The 21,071-nt window shown below is 39.2% G+C and overlaps 1 protein-coding gene across 2 annotated transcripts in view; it reads left to right on the forward strand.

Moving 5' to 3' along the window:
• Nucleotides 1-4,392: 4,392 nt before the first annotated feature.
• LOC149808546 (putative methyltransferase-like protein 24) overlaps nt 4,393-21,071 on the forward strand; it is a 95,540-nt gene continuing 78,861 nt past the window's right edge. Inside the window, exon 1 of one of the 2 annotated variants that reach the window (XM_089978826.1) lies at nt 4,393-4,551. The gene's annotated coding sequence lies outside the window, so the exon portion shown is untranslated. The remainder of the gene's footprint in view (nt 4,552-21,071) is intronic. The other variant, XM_089978842.1, reaches the window with a different exon arrangement.

Raw genomic sequence — 21,071 nt, forward strand, 5'->3', positions numbered from 1 at the left:
ATATTGTATTTGAAATATTAATTACAATATTGTATTCGAAATATTAATTACAATATTGTATTCGAAATATTAATTACAATATTGTATTCGAAATATTAATTACAATATTGTATTCGAAATACTAATTACAATATTGTATTCGTTAAGATACTCATTCATAAAGATAACAGAGTGATGTTATCATCATTCTGTTTCGAATATTATAATGAAATGTTTGCGAAAAATAATGAAATCCGATCAAAGTCTTAGACATGATCATAATACCTGATCTCGTCCAAAGATATTATTATAACACGAAGACAATCTTAACATCCCAAAATAATGTTGGTATGTGACTGTAATTTTATAAACATTTACAGTTTAGAATGTATTCACGCTACTGCATATGTGTCAAGTGATATAAAACGATATAAAGTTTATCAGTCAGCCTTTTACCAGCTTCTATTATCAAGAAAAGGGGAAATGATGAAACCTGATTTCTTCTAACCTGATGGAAACACCTTTGACACTGTAAACAATATAATATATGTCTGAAATCATAGGTTAGTTTGTCTTCTTTAGTAATGCTTAAAAAGAATACTGGTTATCGGTATTATACAAATATAGTCAGTAATATTCTTTTTGGTATAAAGTGAGGAAGGTTAAAAAAAATACTAAACCACCGTAACAATTGAAGGTAATAAATATATCTCAAATTGTTAGAGATGCATATAATTTTTTGTTTGCTATATCGTTTTGATCCTTGTCGTCATCAACCCAGTCATATTATGTCTCTACACTGAAATGCATAGGTTTTGTTTTCTCAATGTCTTTGCATGCAAAAACAATTTTAATTGATTAAATGCAATGATTGTTGGTTAATTAACCGTTTTCAGCTTTCTAATTGTCCAGGTACTATCATTTGTTCCATTATAATAGGGTGTAATGTTTGTTCAATGTTGATGCCGTCCATTGAGCCGACTTTGAAGCTTTTAGAGGAATTCTCGGCACTCTAACTAGTATATTTATTTCATTTCGTCCCCGCATCAAGACGGAATACAGTCTTGACAGACTATATGAAACTTGGATGAAAAACTGCAGGAAATGCACATTTCAAATTTGCACGTGTTATGCAGTCACAACTGTAGAGGCGCCCCTCAATGGCGGATAAACTATGTCGGCCACTAAACTATACTTGTCATAATGCAAGAAAATAAATATTTACACACACACCTTGGTGATTAGATTTCTTGGCGTAAGATTTTGTTCTGCAGTATATAAATGACATATGTAGGACCTATTCAGGGCAAGGATTCAATTGATTAAGCATATATAACTAGATAGATAGATACACACACATATTATGCCACCTAACGGTAGCTACTGTATATATAAACTTTGATTTCCCATATCACGTTTAAAATAATTTAAAACTGTCTATGCAAATATTATTATGTCAGTGGTTGATTGAGGGATTAAAGTACAAATAGAACTGAACATAATGTTTTCTGACAGGTCAATCACTGGTGTTTCTAAGGCCACATAACTAGAGGAAAGCATGGAAACATTAGACTCAACGGAATGCTTTAAGTATACTTTCCCTTTTCTTCCGTCTTTCTTCTTCCTGTTGTAGAAACATGTCTAGCTACCTAGTTTTGTTAATCTATAAAAACAAATACCGGTATTTCTAGCATAAATATGAAATCATTTAATCTTGCTAATCCGACCAGCTTAGATAACACAATCTGTGTCACAAAAAGCTAATACGAGCTCTTGAAAACAATGTTGGCGAGCATCTGTTTGTGCGGACCATAATGGTGACAGGTTAATTTTAAGTTTTTCATAGGCAATTAAAATTACGTGCAGCTAATAAATGAAAATCATTTCAAACAACAAGAATAGTATAACCTTCCAGGTCATAAATACTTTGACATAAACGATATGGCATTTTCAGGTGTATCCAGTTTATTGCACTACCAGATGAACATCATAACTGTTTCCAATGCATTAGACTGATCTCCGTCCTGCTCGTTCAAAGTATCTATATCATGCTAATGGCATTGGTCAAATACAGTATATAGTCGAGTACTGAAGTCTACAACCATACAAATTTTAGATAATCTGAATGTAAAAGGATCTTCGAAATCCCAACTTTTCTCAATTGTGGTCGCGATTCTGTCTCCGGTACTAATGTAATACAATTATTTTACCATATTTATGAATGCCCAGTCGAGAAAAAATGGTTGTCGAGTTTTGCATTCATTTTGTTGCGAATGTGGTTCTTGTAGTTACTCATTAATGTTCAACGGTTTCGCCAACGTATTGAGTACCACAGATAGTGCATGTTTGAAGGTCAATTACAGTTTTAGTTGGACTTCTGATTGATAGAGAAGCTAACTTCTGTCGTAGAATTTCTGAAGGATCTTGGTCTCATGCATACGTCGCAAATTAGGTAACGCTTATTTTTACAGCAGTATGTGCCTTATATGTGGTATTGTTTTAAGATATCTTGGCACGTATCAGATGGTCCTTCAGATGTTTGTGGTTACGGTACGCAACCATAGCAATGTCTTGAAATATATCCTTTAGAGGTTCGAACGATTCAATATAGTGCCAATGACTTCAAAAGGAAATGCAAAAACGCTAGGGGTTGTAACATAATCGCATACTGTGCTAAATATTTAAACATACAAGGCTCACGATTACCGACTTTGGATTCTCCAGCATCGTCACTAAATGTTTCCTTGAGTCCCACTCTCTGTACATAATTCGCGACGTCTTGCAGTTCCTGTACCTTGTGAATTTTGGCCTCTGGACGAAAATTGAGACCCTTGGAAACAGGACTTGGGTCAGATTCAAACAAGTTAAGCGATAACACGTTTATGACAGTAGTGACATTCCACTTTTGTGAAAGCGTTTTTATGCTGAACAATCTATTATTTTTCTTAACTGTTTCTTCTGTAATGGAATCATGATTTGCACTTATCTGCATTAAATGATATCTAGAAAACTGGTTGCTGTTGTTCGTCCGAAAGATGCCTTGTCATGCTCGTTCAAAATGTATTTTATTTTCCCATATAGTTAAGGATACTGTTTAAGTCACAGTGTCCTCGGAGAAGCTCAATTTGAAATTTAATACTTGCCTACAATTCTCTGATTTGATGAAGAGATTCAAGATTTCACGACGTATCAGAGAAGCGAAATAAAGAATAGAGTTGCTTCTTTTGATAGAAGGTGCTGCGACTCCCAGTACTGATAGGGTTGAAACGTAAAATCTAATACGAGTTTTATTTTCCAAAATAGATTACATATTGGCCAAATGATATTCATCCCTGCTTTTCGGTTTCATAACTCATCTCAGATTGGTAAAAGAGACTGAGTGACAATCCTGAACAGGGTGAATACGATAAAAGAAACTGGGACACTTTTGCAATGGAGAAACACAAATATGAAAGAGCAAACAGACGTAAAACACAAAACACAGGACAACTGAGGTAGGAGTAAGTCGAGATATTTCTTCCAGGCAATGAAGGTTATGACATAAAAAGTAGTTTTATTAAAAGACACCAACCCTACTAACGACTATACCCTTTAATGGCGCTGGATTCTCAAGGTTTGAGCGTAAGAGGACAAGCAAACGCTAACCAATAGCGAAATTAATAACTATTGACACAAAAAGTTACAGCGACGCAAGAACAAAGCAGTTTCCCAACGTTTTTAACGGAGCCAATAAACACAAGCTGTCAGAATCAAATCATTGCAAATCACCTGCCACCATTCCATTGTCCCTACCTCATCACATGAATTTGTTTAATTATTTATTTTTGCCAAATAAATGTCGCCACGGTCATGAGGACATAACATATCATCCTCTAACTGGATATAGACCAGGGAGCGAAATGAATAAACAATGCTTACAAGCAAATACTGCAACTTATTATAGTACTTATGCTTGAATAAAAAAAGCATCGACACCACCTTTGTGTTGATTGATGCCCATATTTAACCTTTGTTAGGATAGTCTAGAAAAACATTGCAAAGACTTGTGCATGTCTAACATTCTATACCATCTTCCTAAAGTCATTACTATAATCCCTTATGAAAAACACGAGGAAACAACACAGAGGCAGTGACAATTGTAGTGTAGAAGGATGCTGTCATTGCATATGACTTTAGAGATACTTACAAATATAAGAGGGTAAGTACGGTACAATGCAGGGTGGACACAAGGACAACAAGACGCAACAGTAATTCGCGACCCAAAGAACTTACCAAGAGGGAATATTTGCTTTTAAGAACAGTGTTATTCCACACCTAAACCCTAAGTTGGGCCCATTTCAGATTATACTACTTGGCCATGAAAAAGATAACATTTAAAAGCATGGACCTCTCTTTTAGATTAAATATGGGTTAGTTAGAGGGTTTGTATCGATCGACATTGCGATAACGCTGCATGACATTGAAGTAGTTTACATGAAGCAGACACGTACAAAGTAATGGCCGAACTGCTGAGCTCCATTGTTGAAATGGATACGCTGATGTGAATTTAGGTTTGACGCAAGCTTAGAGAAGGTACGTATCTTATTATTATATAAAAAAGCAAAGGAGGGGATGAAGTAACGTATCTTCATGAACGATAATCAATAATCGTGAAAAATAAGCACAAACTGATATATATATATATGTTCATATGACTCATTACTTTAAACATGTGCTTGTTTGCAGGTTACTCCTGATGCATAGAACATACTCAAAACTGACAAGGTAAAACGCAGTGGGCATCAATCCTGTGTTTGCCTAAATTGTGGTCATGTGGCAAAGCAATATATCTTGCACGAAAGCCGGTTGATTTCCGTTTCAGAAACTGAGTATAAAATATTTGATGTTTCCCTACCAATGTCAAATCCAGTCCACTCACAGAGAGCATAGTTGTTTCTGTTCTTAGCAGTTAACAGTTCAACTTGTCTTATTGGTTATATATATATATATATATATATATATATATATATATATATATATATATATATATATATATATATATATATATATATACTGGACATAGGTACATATATATTTTGATAGACTGTTAAAGATATGTCAGCTCTATCATAGTTATGATTGTAAATATTATTTTGTTTTACATTTTCCTTTCATTTTCTAACAAAGGGTCGATAAACTCTATTTCGTCAGAATTTGTAATCATATTCTCAGCTCGATAAAGTGTTTTACGACCCAGTTTTGAAATAATGTATTCGTGTTTTAAATGCAACGTCTAATTCATATATCGTGTATTCTGAACCATTCACATACTGCGTTAGAAATGGTCATGCGCGTTCTTCGCTTAAGAAACTGCCAAACAGCTTAACATTGTTTTCCATAAACTTCAATCATGGGATAATTGAGGTTCAAAGTAAATCTTACAGCTTTATGGGATTTATTGAAGTATGGATAAGATAAGCACGAATCCTAAAAACCTACCTTGGAAATTTCATTTGACCCCTTCATAGTAACCTGGACAGGAACATGTTCAACAGATTCATTAAATTCAAAAGATTACAATTCCAATTTTTTGTGCCCCTATGTTTCTTTCAAATTCTTTTTTTCTTCCTTATAGGCTCTTCATCAGCATATATTCATTAACAAGCTGTAATTACAACATTCAAAAAAATTATGTAACACAGGGACAAACAGATGCATAGACAAAGTATACAGTAGTACGCACATATAAATGCGTACATGGGCACAAATACAGAAAGACTAATGGGGTCAGTGATAAAGTTAAAACCAGGAAAGAAGTTTAATGAGAATGGTCGATTAAGCGCTTGAAATACAATATCTGACTACAATTTCTTTTTACATTATGTCAACGAAGCGATTCGGTAACGAAGAAGAGACAAAGTAGTAAGTTAAAGATAAACACATCACATGTATCTTATCAAAGTCAGGTCAAATATTTGTCTGTCTGTTACGTTTTCTTTTTAGCCGTCTGCTTTCAAATACAAATGAGATTTTGTTGGTGAAATTGTAATATAGGCACACAGATGGAGAGTATATAGGTTGCGTGCCACATTCGAGGTACCATCAGTAAGAGAATGTCTGTTTCAGCCTTTGTGTTTTCTATGACGTATAAGTCTAATAAAGATTTGTGAGGCAAAGGGTGGAGTTTGGTAGATTGATATATAACGATTGTGAACTAGAGGGTGGAGTTTGGTAGATTTATATATAACGATTGTGAATTTGAGTGTGAAGTTTGGTTGATTTATATATTTATATTAACAATAGAATAGCAAAGTTATTGACATCCCCCACCCCATTTCAGCAGTATAATAGCCTCTTAAATACAAATATGAAACTTGTTACGTATCTGAACTACAAGCAGAAATGTATAAACTATTACCGTAATGTTTTTAAAAGTCAAGCTCTTATTATATGTTGGTTTTCCTTTACGCTTAAAAACCTTCCAGTTATTGACTTCGTTTCCTTCTTTCATGCATTTTGGTTTTAAACGCTGTGTTTGTACCATTCTGAGTTAGTTGCACAGTATGATTTAAAAATGTTGCTTTCTGCATTAAAATCTTCTCGTGACATAATTCAAGAACACTACAAGCCAACATTGAAAATATATAAACCAGCAAAGATCCTAGTTTATGTTTAAAAAGAAGAAATATAATACACCAATATTTTCATTTGTCTTAAAATTACTTATATTGACAAGAATGCATAAATCCCATGAATAAAAATCACTAGACCAGAACATCCTGGGGTATTATGGCTATTTCGTTAGACCACAGAATGTAGACCATTAGCAAAGGCACAGCCGTGGTGTGTAGACACAGAGCACCAGCTTGTTCAAAGAACAAAACTAATTTTAAAACTGTTTAAACTATGGCCTTTAGATTAAACGTATAAACAAACAAAGAAAACAAAACCAATTGAAGAATGAAAAGTAAATAATAAAAAACACATAAATAACTAAAGGATAAGAATGAATATATAAAAACAAGTATAACTCAGAAAAATCTTGCACAATTTATTTAATTGGGTAATTCAGATGGCAACAAATATTTAAGGAATAAACTGAGCTTATTGAATATGTGTATAGTTTTCTAAAGACACCAACTTCCAACATTGTACCACCGTTTGCGATGATACCTCGTCACAGCTGGATATATGACACAAGGATATAATTTGTTTATTACACACACACACACACACACACACACACAAACACACACAAACCTTTTTCATTTAAAAAATAACCTCATTTATGAGATGACGAATCAAACAATTTACAAGATGACTTTTAATATAATGAATCAAATAATTTACAAGCTAACTAGAGATTAATTATTTCTTCACTGTGGAATAACACTAAAAAGGAATGATGGAGTCATTCCATCAGTAAAATCCGTGGTTAAAATGACATAGAGAATTTATTGCATATCTAAGATAAATATTGAACAATTAGTTTGAAGGAAAAAAAAACGTTGCTTTTTAAGTTTAGAATAGATGACTTTTTAAGTTTAGAATATATGATTTTTAAGTTTAGAATATATGATTTTCGCGAAAAATACAAATCTGAATGCTGTTATAGACCCCAAAAGACTAAAACATAATTAAAGAACGAAAAGGTACATATATGATTCCTTTATATGACTAGGTGCTACGTATACAATCAGCAATTTTAAGTTTATAGAATATACATTCAGACATTTTGAATTATTTCATATTGTAAAATACTCGCATTTGACAAGTTCACATTTTTATAATTGAGCCAATCAGCAGTCGGGTGGTCATTGCATATCTAGAGTATAGATGTTCTCCTGCATTACATGATGTTAACATGACATGCATTCAACACTCATGGCCAAATTAGACTTAAAATAGGATGTTCACGTGAACGTGGCATTTCGACCTTGATCCATGAATGGAGAAACTACATACATGCATTTTTCTAACAGTAAAAGCTAGTCACTGAATTAGACTTAACATAGGATGTTTACGTGAACGTGGCATTTCGACCTTGATCCATGAATGGAGAAAATACATACATGCATTTTTCTAACAGTAAAAGCTAGTCATTGAATTAAAGAATTAAAATATGGCATTAACCCAAATGACTCAAATAAAAATTATAAAATAATACATGTAACATAAATAGCCGCTACAAGTTCAAAAGCGTACATGCTGATGAATGCGTTTTCTTACACCCTTTTATTATTGTAGTCCTTTCACAAAATCATTTTAAATTCCATTAATTTGTAGCCTACATTAATTTTGTTATCGTTAATTAAATAAATCCAATTTAAAGAAATAATTTTACTATTACTTTGTCTTGCAATTTCCATTGCATAATAGATATGAAACCATAAACGGACTCAAAGAAATTGGAATTAATAATTGCATCATTAGTTCTTTACCTATGTTTAGGTAGTTATGGAATCTATTTTTAATTTCAATATGCCCTTCAAAAACATATTGCAACTTACTGTAAGAGTTGAACGTAATGCTGCATGGTAAACAATACAAATAATGTTGTTCGCTTCACTTGCCATTAATATAAATGTTATTAACGCTTGTACGATTCTGCAACAGCACTTCTAGAAATGGATCGATCTTTTTTTAAATCTTTGGAGAATATTTTAGTCGGCTTCATCGCTAACTTTTCTTTTCTAGTTGTTATTTCTAATATATAACAACTATTCCTATCAAGCAACATCTTCGCCAGTTATCAATTATTTCGTGGTGAAAAATACCAATGCAACACCATGTAAGGCAGGCCTGTGTGGCTATATGCCGTCAGTTCCCTCAGTCACCATTATAAACCATTTCTAAACTACGTAACGAGTTTAAGATATTGGTGGATTTGCAAGCGTTAGAGTGAAGTGGGGGAACAACGATTTATCATCATGCCCTTACTGTGCTATTTAACAAATCAAGTGAGATTTTTGAACTTATGTTACTCATTACATGGAGAAAAAAAGAACCATTAAACATTAAATAAAGCATACACGGATTTGGAGCATCATGATTGACTGATAGGGAAAGGAAAATTGTAGTGAACGGAGTATTTGGAAGGCTTATCCTATGTGCAGCTCAAACAAGACAAAGTTCTATCGATGTAATTTAGGTGCATTTTTGCAGACGTGACTTAGAAATACTCAATATTGCAAGTTTAAACCTCTTTCTTCAAGAATTACGTCGGAAAGATGGGCTACTTAAACACATAGATAAAAGTACCCAAAAAATTTTTTGTTCACACAGAAGCTTGTTTCAAAGATGGGTCTATACTGAAATATATCGGCATAGTCATGAGTATTTATGAGTTAAAGTTTTTGAATTTTTAATTATATGGAGTTTCAGTAGGTTTATTATAGGAGTTCAATAATGCCATGTGTCTAACAGAGAACGACAACGTTTCATTGTTTCCAAATGTGTTGTGTACAGTTAAGTTACTGCTTTTGTTTCCGTCTTTAAGATTGTTGGTGAGAAATTAAAAAACACATTTTCAGATATGATAACTGCGGCCTTAATGGGGGTGGGCTAAAGTCTGTGATTTTACCCATGCTGCTTAGGTCATTTTGCAAATTAGTTAATATCTATGAAATTAATATATGCATTTTATATAGTTTTCCATTTATAGAGCATTCATGGTCACTAACTGAGTATTTACAAGCTGTAATTTGATATATTTTGTTCAGATTTGATCACTTAGGTCCCTAAAACATGCTTAATGCTGATGACATTTCACGATTTGGTGTCCCACCACTTTCAGTCAGTGAAGACATGTTTAATATTTGTACAGTTTTATGCCTACCTTACTTTAATACTACATTATATGCGTCCAGAGGAATTTTAAGTGATATTTTTAATTTGATGCTCGTTATTTGAAGTACTGCACATACGTATTGATGCTCGCATTGACCTTTGACTCCATTAATGGACAGCATGGCAAGAGTATTTCAATCCTAAATAGATGAAAAATAAATTGGAAGTAGTGAAGTGGGGCACCCTACGGACAATGGAAATTAGCATTACAGGGACCCCTGGGTCAATCTACGGACAATGGAAATTTAACATGGCGAAAAATCGTGGGTCAATCTACGGACAAGGGGAATTTAACATGGGAATAAATCGTGGGTCACTCTACGGACAAGGGGAATTTAACATGGGATTTTTTTTAAATTTTAAAAAAAATTTTTTTAAAAAAGGGTAGGCAATGGAAAGGCTATCTCTTTTCGAGAAATATGGCTGGCCCTGAAAAGGGCCTTTGGGTTTTTATGTTAATGTATTCATTAACATAAATGGCACCGCATTGGTCTTCTTCTTGTCCTTAGGCTGCGTCTTACTGTTGGTCCGTACATCAGCACTCTTTTCAGGCATCCTTGTCTTTCGACGTAGATCCTACGTATCCACAGGCTGGTGTTTGTCCTGTGGACAACGGTCCACTTCGATCGGACATACATGAGCAAGTCTGTCCGAAACATCATGGAAGACACAAGGGTGGATGACTCAACTGTAGTCCACATCTTGAAGCGACGAGAACAGGTGAATCAATGCATTGAACGGCGCTTATTTATAGGCGGAGGAAGGATTGAAACGGATTGAGTTCATTTACCAATCCTAACACGCGTTACAGAATTCAGTCAGCTCGCATCCAATCCGAAGAGAGCAGTCTGTGACGTCACGTAGTCAATATAGATTCGCTAGCGCTTGTGTGCAGTCAATCTATGCGACAGTGATTCAACATGACGGAAACTCAGAAAACGATCCAGTGGGGTGCACCAGCAGGGGAGACTGCCCAAGGGAACCCGGACTTACTTTCAGAAGAGGTGAATTGGGATTTTGTGGATTTTCTCTCCTCGCAAGAATTTGTTCCGGAACCTTCGTTACTTTCTTCATTACCGCAAGTGGAGAATTTTAGACAGAGACAGAAAGAAGAATTGGAGAAATTTATACAACGACAAAAGGAAGCGGAACAGACTTTTCTCCTACAGCAACAGCAACAAGAAGAAGAGGTAAGAAAAAAACAACAGCAACAACAGCAAGAAGAAGTAGCAGCAAAGAAACAAGAGGGTGAAAATCAAACGGTCACGGTACTGTTGGACATTTTAGCGGAGTTAAGAAGTCTTAAACAAATGTATCAGACTTCTTTATCACGACCGAAGAGAATACGACCTTCCCGAGCCAAACATGTCAACCCTGTGACTAAGCCTACCGTTGCCACCCTTAGTGATTTCAACCCAATCATCATCATCAACATTACGCAGTCCAGAAGTAGGCCTTGGCCGTGGCAAAGGCTTAAGGCAGTTAAAATTGATTGCTTAAACTCACCCCTACACCATGAAGAAAAAAGGCCCTTTTCAGGGCCACCCACATTTCTCGAAAAGAAATACAATTTCAATTTGCCAATAACTCAAAAAAAAAAAAACTCACCCATGTTACCCTTTTAGTACGTGTCTGTGTATGAGTGTGTGAGTGTAGCTTCTTATTTTAAAATCACAACTCAAAGACACTTACCTTATATCATTCATTTATTCTTTTCTCCATTTTTTACAATCCAATTCACAATTTATAACACAACACTTTAATTAAAAGTTCATTAATTTCTTCTTTTCTCCTTGTTTAGTCTCTCCGTTTTTTGAATTTCTTCACCGTCACACTCTTTTCCTCTTCTTCCTCCTCGCTTTCTTCCCTTCTTCTTTTTTTCTCCTGTTTCTTTTTCTTCACCTGTCTTCTTTCTTCCTCAGAAGAATCCCTCTCTTCCTCAGAAGAATCCCTCTCTTCCTCTGAAGAATCTCTCTCTTCTTCTGAAGAATTCCTCTTTTCTTCTGACTCCTCTTGTTTCTTTTTGGGGCAATCTGGAGACCAATGTCCTTTTTCTTGACAATGATAACAGGTATCTTGACTTTTGTCTCTTCTAGCCCCTTTTTTTCTTTTTTGACGGTCTGGACACTCTGAAGACCAATGCCCTTTCTTCTGACAGATATAGCAAGTATCTTGACTTTTATCTCTAAAGGAAGGAGAGTAGTCCGTAGGCTGGTCTGAAGAGAATTTTCTAATGACCCCTCGCAAAGCTCTGACGAAACGTTCCATCTGGTCAGTCTCTTCCATCGTTGTGCTCGGCTCGAGAGTGAAATGAATAGTGAAAGGACAAGACACACACCCTTTTATATACGCTGGTCTGCTATGACTATAAAGTAGTTTATGGTGTTTGAACTTGAGTCATTTGACTTTTTGCTTTCAAGATGAAACGATCCCATTCATTCGAGAAGAAAGAAGAAAGTAAGAGGCAGAAACGTGATCTATCGCCTCGTACCAGGGCTGAGATCTTGGCACAAATTCATGCCAGTGATTTTGAAGAGGACATGAGTGAACCAGAATTTGAAACCTCTAAACCAAGTTCACCACCCTTAGTTAACCCTGAAAAGTACTATTCCATTCGAGAGACGGAAAAGCGCTCCTCTAGAAAATTTAGAACCACGGCTTACAAATACACGGTGAAGTTTAAAGATTTCAAGGCTGAAGTGCCGTTAGAGAAAGCAGAAGGGTTCATCACTGAGGTGTGGGATTCTTTGCTCACTGCACTCAAGCGACAATGTCAACCCAAAGAAGACGATCGCTTGAGACTTTCCATACAACACGACGGTTTGAAATCCCCTGTTTGGATCGAGTTTAGCACCCCTGCAGAATTAACTGCTTCCAAAGTCATGGACAAGATTCAACACGTACAACAATCTAATGATCAGTTTGACATCACCGATGGTAAAGCCACACTGGACATGACCCACGTCTCTCCTCCTCAAGGGACTGGACGCAAAAAGATGTTATTGGTGGACGACCTTCGCAACACCAAAACGAGTCTCGTCCGAATTAACAACCCTCATGACCAGATGTGTTTAGCCCGTGCCATCGTGGTGGGACGAACCTATGCCAACAAGAACGACACGGTAGAATGGAAAAGAACCTGGGACACTATTCAACGTTCCGATCGAGCCAAACAACGAAACGAAGCAGAACTCCTGTTACAACAAGCCGGACTGCCCAAAGACACACCCTGTGGCATTCCCGAGATGCAAAAATTGCAAGATGTCCTAGCTCCACGATACACCTTGAAAGTGCACCCTCAAGAAGTGCGCGGACCTCTGTTGTTTCGAGGCCAAGACTTTAAGGACGGAAAATACATTCACCTTTATCATCACGATGACCATTTCGATACCATTACCAGTATCACTGGATTCCTGGGATATGTTTATTATTGTGAGAAATGTGACTATGGTTATAATAATCGAGAGCAACACAAACATTGTGGATGGAAATGCTCAGGATGTTTGGCCTCTCCACCCTGTCTGAGCGAAGAACCAGTGCCTTGTTCCACTTGTCTGCGCACGTTTGTCAGCCCTACCTGTTACCAACAACATCTGAAAACGCAAGGTTCACAGAAGAAATGCGCTTGTCAACTGCTGAGATTGTGCCCTACGTGTGGACAAGGCATACTTACCAATAATGCCAAGGCACACGTATGTCGAGGAAAGAAAAAATGTCACATTTGTCACCACATCGTGGACTTGGAACACCAATGCTACGTGCAAAAATACCAACCCCCACCAGAGAAAGAGGACGGTCACAAGAAGAAAGGCAATTTCATCTTTTTCGATTTCGAATGCATGCAAGAGACCGGCATTCACATTCCTAATTTTTGCGTGGCTCATCGAGCGTGCGAGAAGTGCATTCAAGAACCTATCTTCAGTCATTGCCCTCACTGCAGCAAGATTCCTGGAGGACGTGAAAAAATCTTTCGGGGACCGAACACGTTAGCCGATTTTGCACAATGGGTCTTAGACCCCATCGACAAGACGTGGAGCCAAGAGGACATCGAACGTTACGGAGATTGTCATCGTCATGCCACGGTGATGGCTCACAATTTCTCCGGATACGATGGACAGTTTCTTTTGAGGTACTATACGGAACAAGGCACCGAGCGTCCTAAAGTGACTTTGAACGGAGCCAAAATCATTTTCATGCAAGTGGGACAAGTACAGTTTAAAGATTCGATGAGCTATTTGGCCATGCCTTTGAGTCGAATGCCTAAAACGTTTGGAATGACAGAAATGGCTAAAGGGTACTTTCCACACTTTTTCAATACGGAAGCCAATCAACACGCCGTTCTACCCCATTTACCTGAGGCTCACTATTACGACCCCGACAACATGCGTACCGAACAACGAGAAGCTTTCTACGCTTGGTACCAGGCTCACGCTTCGGACCCTTTCGACTTTCAGGAAGAAATGCTAAAGTATTGTCGTTCCGACGTGGACATTTTACGGCGTTGCTGTGGAAAATTTCGAGAACTGTTCATGGAACACGGAGGGGTCGATCCTTTGAAAGAAGCTTGCACCATTGCCAAAGCGTGTTCCTTAGTGTATCGACAACGATTCATGCCTGAAAACACCGTGGCTGTCATCAGTCCTCAAACGACCCACTTTGTCAAACGTCAATACTCGGTCAAAGCCCTACGTTGGTTACATTACTTGTGCGACAAGGAAGACAAGTGGATTCAGCATGCCCGCAACGGAGGGGGTGAAAAGACCATCGGAACATATTCGGTCGATGGCTGGGACTTAGAAAACCCCAAGATCGTGTACGAGTTTAACGGTTGCTTATTTCACGGATGTCCGGTCTGTTACCCTGACCGTGGTACTAAAAATCAGTTTTTGCAACGAACCATGGAAGACTTGTACCAGGACACTTGTCAGCGACGCCTAAAGTTAGAACAGGAAGGATACCAAGTGGTGGAAATGTGGGAACACGAGTACGATCACCGTATGAAAACCGATCCCGAGTTTAAACGTCTCGTGGAAAGTTACCAGTTCATGGACCCGCTGAACCCGAGGGATAGTTTGTACGGAGGAAGGACCAATGCCACCTGTTTGCTGTACCAAGCCGACGAAGAGAAAGGAGAAGAAATCAAATACTTGGACGTGTGTTCGCTGTATCCCTACGTGTGCAAATATTGTCGCTTTCCTGTAGGGCACCCGCAATTGCTGACGGAACACATCGACCTGAAAAACATTCGACAATACGAAGGCTTGATCAAGTGTAAAGTTTTACCTCCCACGAACCTATACCATCCCGTCTTACCTCACCATTGTCAAGGCAAACTGATGTTTCCCTTGTGCCGTACTTGTGCCGAAACGTGCAACCAAGATCAACCTTGCCATCACAGCCAGGAAGAACGGGCCTTGACGGGAACCTGGGTCAGCGTAGAATTGTTCAAAGCTCTGGACATGGGATACCAACTGTTAGAAGTGTACGAAATTTGCCACTTTCCCAAGACACAACAATACCACAAGGGTGATCCCAGTCAGAAAGGCATTTTCGCAGACTACGTGAATGCCTTTTTGAAACTGAAGCAAGAAGCCAGCGGCTATCCTTCCTGGTGTCACACTCCCGAAGACCAAATACAATTCAAAGAGAAATACTACGAACAAGAAGGCATCACTTTAGACCACATCGAGAAAAACGAAGGCAGGCGATCGTTTGCCAAAGTGATGTTAAATTGCTTGTGGGGTAAAATGGCACAACGACCGTGTTTACCCAAGACGGAATATTTGACAGAACCTTCCCGCTACTTCCAGATGATTCACGACAAAACCAAATACATGAAACACGTGGACGTCGTTCGAGAGAATTTGATCTTGGTCAATTACGAAGAAGATCTGGACTTTGTACAAGACGACCCTTTTGGAAATGTCATCATTGCGGCTTACGTGACAGCCCATGCTCGCTTAAAATTGTACGAAGCTTTAGAATTGTTAGAAGAACGCGTCCTGTACTTTGACACGGACAGTTGCATTTACATCCATCACCCGATTCAACATCACCCTAACATCGAAGGAGACCGTTTAGGAGCCTGGACAGACGAGCATCCCGACGACAAGATTCTAAGTTTCGTCAGTGGCGGTCCCAAAAATTACGGCTACGAATACCGGGACAAACAAGGAGAAGTGCACACGACGTGCAAAGTGAAAGGACTGACTCTGAATTATCGTACCAGTCGAGTGGTCAACTTTGGGGTATTGAAAGAAGCCTTGCAATCGGGAGAGGATGGAAACTTTAAAGTGACCACTCACCAACCGAACAAGATTGTACGTTTACCCACTCACCACATCGTCAGTCGGCCCTTGGAAAAAGTCTATCAAATCGTGTACCAGAAGCGAGTTCGACTTCCCAATCATTTCACCTTACCGTATGGACACGTTGGTATAAAACATTGGTTGTAAGAGGATATTTACCCCACCAGAAAGATGACTTCGCCACAGCAAGAATCGAGTGAGAAACCCGATGAGAACTCCAAGTTCAAACCCTACCATTTTCCAGTCTTCTTACCTGACTATTGTGATTGTGCCCGTCGATTGGACACGTTTCAGAAATGGCCTACGGATAGGGAAGGATTACCTTCTTCGCATGTTTTAGCTAGAACAGGATTTGTCTACTTGGGACCTGAGTCAGGATTGGGATACGAGGTACAGTGTTTCGCTTGCGGACTGAAGTTACGAATGGATCTATGTATCTATAAAGATTCAGCTATTCTGGAGCATACTCGATGGTCTCCGCACTGCCCTTACCTTTCTATGGCCTTTCCACCCATTACACTACGGTACAATGTTGACGGTACCTTAGAGACGGTACCTTCCAGAACAGGACATAAAAAACGTGAAAAAGGAAAGATGTACAAGTTGGAGACTGCATTGAGACTAGTATAAAAAGGGGGCTATGGTCAAGATCGATAGTTCATTGTGACTACCAAGACCGAGGGAACAAGATGAATACTTTGAAAAAGACATCGTTTCAGTTTGGGGATTGTAAAAAAGTTGTATCTTCCTCTAGTGTGACTAATACTGGATGGATAAGACCCATGCATTGCGACGGAAAATGTCCGGAAGGAAACTGCGATTGTCCATGTGGTTACCATTGTAATTGCGTAACGGAGTTTGCAGACGAGTGCGATTGTGAGCCTTGCGATGGGATCGATGCTGTACCTTGTGACCTGAGCGATGCCGTAAAGCATCATGGGAACTTTAGTGCCCCTACCCCTGTCATGGAAAGTGATGCTGTGCGTGTCAGACCTGTGGGATGCGAAAGTGATGCTGCTCGTCCTCTTGGACATTTTACTGGGTTTCGTTTTAAAGGGGAATGTCCACCTTCACGTCTACCCCCTTACGGATGTCATCCAGCCCTGAGCAAACTCCTACCTATGTCACTCAACCCTCATCGAAACGAACCTGTGAAAGACGAATATTCGTTTCCTGTGCGTTTGTCGGAATACTGCGACTTTGAAAATCGTCTTCAATCGTTCAAAGGAAAATGGCCAAAGTATCTGGGAGGACCGACCCCCGAAGAATTAGCCAGAGCCGGATTTTTCTACTTGGGCGAAGGAGATAAAGTCAAGTGCTTCAGTTGCGGTGTGTCACTTCACCACTGGGAACCGCAAGATTCGGCCTACGTAGAACATGCTCGATGGTCACCGAATTGTCATTACTTACCCTTAGTGGGACCGAGACATTGAAGTAACTTCTTACCATAATCATCTGTTCATGGATACTTTACAAGAGAACATTCGTGCTTTGCCTGTGGAGTTGAGAGAACGCATTTATCGAGAACTGGTCAAAATACAAGTGAAACGTAAAGAACAATTGCATCCGATACGTCACCGGTGTTTGAACCACTGGTACCTGAAGGCTATACAAGGATTGATTCAATTGAAAGTGTTCCATTGGACAGACATTGATCAACGACCTCCTGGTTATAAAAAGGAATGGTTCGGTATGGACGATTCTATCTACTACATTGTAAACGTACTGCATCGAATTCCAGAGGAAGAGTTAACGAATTACCAACATCTTGAACACAATGTCAACTTGGTGAAAGAGGAAACTTCTGAACGAATTGTCATGTGTAGATTAGTGACTCAACGATTTAAATTTGACACTGAAGTGAAACCATGTTTGTGCAAAGAGTACATTTCTTGTGTCAGACCAAAGAGGATTTAGTATGACCTATTCATGGATACTTTGCTAGAGAACATTCGTGCTTTGCCTGTGGAGTTGAGAGAACGCATTTACCGAGAGCTGGTCAAAATACAAGTCAAACGTAAAGAACAATTGCATCCGTTACGTCACCAGATCTTTAACCACTGGTACCTGAATGGTATAAGAGAACTGATTCGTCAGAAATTCTTTCAATGGTCAGACATTGTTCAACACTTTGAGGTCGCTAATGATCGACATGTTCATGATTATGGTTACTTCGAGATTCACCTAGTGCAACGCATTGAAGAAGACAAGTTAAAGGATTACAAACATATTTTACGTGGAATCTACTTAGAGGAAGAGGAAACACCTAAACGAACTCTCACGTTTCGGTTACAGTATGCAAGATTTAGATTCCCTACTGGAGAACGAAGATCTCTGGCTAGAAAGTACGTCTATTGCATCCGAAAAAAAGAGAATATAAAAACAGGCTGCCATGCCACGGTTTATGTCACATGTCATCCAACAGATTCCGTGGAAGGAACTCAATGACCATATTCAAACCGTGGATCATTACCATCAATTATTACAAGAACTGTATCCAATCAATTTTGGACGACAAGTGGTGTGTGTCTTAGTGACTTGTTTTCTGGGATTTCGTTTACCAGCCGATTCTTTGTGGACTCTTTACGATCAGTACTTACCACCTCCATGGCCTTAAATGGTCACGAAAAACTCCTTTTGCTCAAAGCCTTGCGTTTTCATCTGGATACTTCTCGACCTCAACAGGAAAAAAAGATTCGTCAACTTTTAGCGACCCAAGACGTGTATGACGATGTGTGTGTAGCTTGTGACTTACACCCTCATTGGACAGATGTTCGTGATTGGAAAAAGGGGGGTTTTGAGGCTTGGACCCAAGAAGTGGCCCAGTATGCACAAGAGTTGTTCAAGGAAAAAAGTTACTTTTCAACCCGTGTTAGTGACGGTGCCAGAAGAACCCGTCACCGAGAACAACCACTCGCTTCAGGACAGGACTGTCATGGACATGCCTGAAAGGTCATTCCGGGAGGACACTTGTGTGACAATACCTCATGTAGAGACTGTAAGAACATTACACACTGTCCCTAGGACATCTTGGTTAACCAAAACATGTTGTACAGACACTTGTTTATATTCCACTTTGATCGCTTTGCTGTGTTTTATATTCCTGTACATCACTATTTGGGTTGTATGTATTTTTGTCTTTCGTGTTCATATTTGAAAAAAAACATTCAATAAACGTGTTCTGAAAAAGTATATAAACTCTTGTCTTGTTTGTTTTTTCGTGTCACAAGTGACATTTCTCACACCATGGCTACCTCTGCTGTCTCTGCTCCCTCTTCCTCTACTGTCAAAGTCATCGACGAACACTTAGATCGTGCCAGTTGGGAGGCTTTGTATCTTCGCCATCCCTTTAACATGCTCATTGCTGGACCTAGCGGTTCAGGCAAAACCGAATTCGTCAAACGTTTGATCGAACATAAACATCATTTGATCGATCGGCCCCCTCAACGGATCGTGTGGTGTTACAAAGAGTGGCAATCGGCGTACAACCTCTTGCGAGAAAGTCAAGGCGATTCCATCGTGTTTGTGGAAGGCATTCCTAAAGAAGACGATGGCATCGTCTCTGACTCCCGTCTAACCCATTTGGTCATTTTCGACGACATGTTAGGAGAAGACGAAGAAGAAATTAAATTGTGGTTCACGCGCAAAGGGCATCACCGTAATGCCAGTGTCGTTTACATCACCCAAAATTTGTTTCAACAAAGTAAAGCCCATCGCACCATCAGTCTCAATGCGCATTACGTGGTCTTGTTTAAAAGTCCTCGAGATAAATCGCAAGTGCAAGTCTTAGCCAAACAGTTAGGAACGCCTTGGCTGACTCAGGCGTACGACGATGCCACTCAAACTCCACACGCCTATTTACTCGTCGATTTGAAACCTACGACCCCCGAGGATTTGCGATTTCGCACCCACTTGTTTCACCACTGGTGCCAAGACGGAGGGTCTGTCCTGTACACGTCTCCGTCCTCGACTTCATTTCACTCCACCCATGAAAAAAATCTATAAAAACCTCAGACCCTTTTTCGTCTGTCTCACACAGTGTGAACATGACGTCCCTTCAGTCGCATCTTCCCGTCAAATTGATTCGTGCCTTGTATGGCATCAGCCGAGAAAAAGATCCACAAACACGAGCCCGTGTCTTAGAAGCTAGTCTCAAAGAAGTCTTACGATGGTTCACGGTGACGGCACGTCAATTACTCCAAGGAATCATTCAGATTCCTCATCAAACCCAACGCTTTTTCGATCGAAACAAAGTCGCTTTGGTCCAACTGGCCGATCCCCGCATCGACACTCAAACCAAAAAACAAATCATTTTGAAACCTGGAGGGAGCGGTACTCTAGGAGGGGTCATCATTCGCTCACTCTTAAGATGGGATCCTAATGCCCCCAAAGTTATCCCCAAGACAAAAGTCCAACGAAGCCCCAAGAAGAAAAAGAAAAAGACCAGGTCCCCAAAAAGAATAACTTCTCCAGTGGCAGGACCCTCCTCTTACCAGACACCACCACCATCACCCCGGAAAAAGAAAAGAAGCCCCCAGAAAAAAAACAGAGAAAAAGTCCCCAGAAAAAGAAAAGTCCACAGAAGAAGAAAACTAGTCGCAAGAGAGGCACTTCGGCCAGGACGCAACCTTACACTCGCAAGCCACGACCTGCCACAGCGGTGACTGCGTCTCCGGCAGCCTCACGTTTGTCCACTTCTCCGTTGATGTCACCAGGAACTGAAGAGTACTTGGAGACGTTGATCACACCAAGAACTTCTCCGTTGATGACCCCCAAAAGAACTTCCCCAGTGGCAGGACCTTTCAATTTAGCGGCAGTGGCTGCTGCTCACAAAGTACCTTCTCCCAAAATCAAAGTCCATGAAAGATCGGGCATGTTACAAAGTTTACTGGATTTGTCCAAGCAAGAACTGGCTCGATTTAGTCCGTTACGTACCCCTGCACGACGTGTCATGCC

Source organism: Sinohyriopsis cumingii, chromosome 1 (genome assembly GCF_028554795.1).
Source record: "Sinohyriopsis cumingii isolate HCF-2022 chromosome 1, ASM2855479v2, whole genome shotgun sequence".
Classification (NCBI taxonomy): Eukaryota; Metazoa; Mollusca; class Bivalvia; order Unionida; family Unionidae; genus Sinohyriopsis; species Sinohyriopsis cumingii.